The sequence below is a fragment of the Tamandua tetradactyla genome, chromosome 5 (assembly GCF_023851605.1).
Source record: "Tamandua tetradactyla isolate mTamTet1 chromosome 5, mTamTet1.pri, whole genome shotgun sequence".
Taxonomy (NCBI): Eukaryota; Metazoa; Chordata; class Mammalia; order Pilosa; family Myrmecophagidae; genus Tamandua; species Tamandua tetradactyla.
The window spans coordinates 161829697-161832899 of record NC_135331.1 but is presented as its reverse complement, the minus strand read 5'-3'; the positions used below and the strand labels follow the sequence as shown (position 1 = coordinate 161832899).

The 3203-nt window shown below is 33.2% G+C and overlaps 1 non-coding gene across 1 annotated transcript; it reads right to left on the bottom strand.

Moving 5' to 3' along the window:
* Positions 1 to 1174: 1174 nt before the first annotated feature.
* TRNAS-GCU (transfer RNA serine (anticodon GCU)) lies at positions 1175 to 1245 on the bottom strand. The gene has a single exon. It is a non-coding gene; the product is annotated as a tRNA-Ser (tRNA).
* Positions 1246 to 3203: the final 1958 nt, after the last annotated feature.

The window sequence follows — 3203 nt, the reverse complement described above, 5'->3', positions numbered from 1 at the left end:
GTTTCTACAAGTGCATACACCTGTGCAATCACCATCCTGTTTAAGATAAGAGGATTTTAGCACCCCCAAAGGTCCCCTTGTGCCCTTATGCAGTTAGTCCTCTCCTTCAGCTCCAAATGGACAAAAACATATCTCCTTTCTCTCGTTACAAGATTAGTTTTGCTTCTAGTTTTTAAGTAAATAGAATACCACAGTGTGTATTCTTTTGTGTCTGGTATGTAAATCTAACGTGGTTTCACTAATTTTACTCAATGCATCATACGATGCATTTCCAAACTCATAAAATCATATATAGACATGTATATGCAGTTATATGCATGCGTGTACCTACAGATAGATATAAAGTAGCTTGTGATTTAAATATAAAGTATGAAAAGAAGATCGTATGTACTTCTCTTCATACTGAATTATTTACACCATAATACTTTGAAAACATTCTTCCAAATTATCTGTTCTAATGGCTCCAAAATTATAATTTTTTCTTCCATTTCCGTTAATGGTCATCTGGTCATCATATTGATCCCATAATAATGTGCCATAAAAATTCTCTTGCCTGTATACTAAAATTTTTTATAGCTTTATTGAGGTGCAAATGGCATAAATAAATTATGTATATTTAAAGTGTATAATTAGATAAGTTCTGACATATGTTTACACCAATAAAATCATCATTGTGATTGATATTGTGAACATATACAGCACTGCTAAAAATTTTCTCCTGCCTATTTGTAAATCCCTCCTCGTGCTCTCCTGTCTCCTGAGACAAATATTAATTTGTCTTCTGTCCCTATAAAATTTTCTAGTTTAAACTAAATGTAATCATAAACAATGTGCTTTTTTTGTCTGCTTTCTTTTACTTGCCATGTTTCCTTTGGATCTATATATGTTATTTTGTATATGAGTAGCTCATTCCTCTTTATTGCTGAATTGTAGTCCACAATTTGTTCATTCATTCACTTATTTTTCCGGTTTTTATCTATTTAGATAAAACCTTTGTGGACATCCATGGGCAATTGCTTGTATGGATATATTCTTTTCTTTTCTTTTTTTTGTATGCTGTATGGCAGGGTCATATTTCGTTCTTTTTCTGTGTGCGTATCCCATTATTGTGTCACCGCTTGTTGTATTTTGTTGTTTGTTTATTCCTTTGTTTTGCTTGTTTGTTTGTGGGGAGTGCATGGGCCAGGAATTGAACCTGGGTCTCCTGCACAGCAGGCAAGAATTCTACCACTGAACTACCTCTGCATCCCCTGCTGATATTCTGTTGTTCTCTTGGATAAATAGCTAGAAGTGGATTGGCTGGATAAAATAGAAGGTAAATATTTAACCAGGAAGGAAGGAAGGTAGGGGGTAAGGAAGAGAGAGAGAGAGAGAGAGAGAGAGAGAGAGAGAGAGAGAGGAAGGATAGAAAACAAAAATGTTGCAAGAACCAAAACCTTTAGATCACGACCTTTACTTTTTTTCATTCAAAACATATGTATCTGTTACATCCAGATGGTTATTTTAAGAAATAAGTTATGGGTTGCATGTGGTAGAATGCTCACCTTCCATGCAGACCTGGGTTGGATTCTCAGACGATGCACCCCACCTCCCCCCCAAAAAAGCCAGAGACCTGGGTTTGATTCCTGGTGCCTGCCCATGAAAAAAAAAAAAAGATATAAGTTATGTTGTTAACTGTCATTAATAGTTCCATAAAATGAGATTTAACACTTTTCAGAAAGTTTTTCTTTATCAATTAAATTCTCTAAACCAGTTGGTAGTAGCTCTACTTGACAGTGAAATTTGAGTGTCTATTTCAGTCCATGTGGTAGTGATAAAAATATATATATATATATATATATATATAAGAATATAGAATATGAAATCCATAAAGACCATATGGGCGGTCTTTCGATACTATCTAATTTAATATTTCATATATGATGCAAGAAAGATGGTAGCAGGTTGATACACAATAAGTTTATAACCATGCTAGCTCCCTGCAGATTAGTTCTCTTTCAAGTGACTGACAACATCTTTAGAGACAACATTTATAACCATAGATCTTCTGCATCTCTAATTTAAAACTCATGTGCTCATTGATAATAAGAAGAAATTTGTCTTTTATTTTAATTCCAGTATCAAAAGAGTTTGAAACTTTCAATTGTTTATAATACTTTATTGTATGTTTGGAGCTGTCTAATTTTTCACTCTGTGAAAAATCCTTTCTATCATAAAGAACCCAATGAAAAATGTGGACATCCAATTAACCACTCACCTGACACCACAGCGTTCCCTTCAGAATGAAGCTTGACTCTCTCATGACATTTTACTATCATTCAGATGGTTGCATTAAAGACATTAATTTTCCTGCCAATCTCTCAAAGCAATTTTTAAGAAATGCCAGTAATGCAGCAAATATTGTAAAAGGACCTGAACCCATTGTCATAACACATAAATGTTGTTATTCAGTCTGCCTATACTGTCTTATCTTATAGCACTATATAGCACTGACATTGATATGTGATAACTGTTTGCTAATTCGTCACATTGTAGCATATAAAAAAGAGAAAAATCATATAAGTGTAGTTAGAAGCTGCATGAAAAAATTCATGTTTTCAATTTCACCAAGTAGAATATTGTAGCCAGGATAAATATTATGGTACTTAGGGTTTTATTTATAAAATAAATAAGCACTGATTTTTTTCCCACAAATTTGCCTTTTTCATAGAAGCTATTCAAAGCCTATTCTTTTTGCTGCAATTTTACTAATAGTCACAACAATTTTGAGAGTTTAATTTTATTTCCTCAAATATGCTATAAGTTCCTCAAGGGCTTGCATTTGTAATTTTTATGTCTCTTGTGTCCCTATGACTTGCTTACTGTGCAAATATTTGAGAGATCAAAAATATTTACTGATTTTTTTTATTAGAAATATACATTGAGTGGCCTCCAGGGGATATAAATATTAGTAAAATAAATACCTACCTTCAAAGAGAAAAAGTTCAATAAAGAAGATAAAATAGATGCATGCACCACCTACGCACATACACTCACACACAAAGGGAATATAATTAGAAGGAATAAGCTGTAGAAGAGGCCAAAAAACATTGTTATGGGAGTTTACAAAAGAACTTACACGTGATTAAGAACAAGAAAGTTTCCATGAGGAAGGATAATTTAACATGGTTCTAAAGGAGTTTTACAAGTGAATGGAGAGGAAC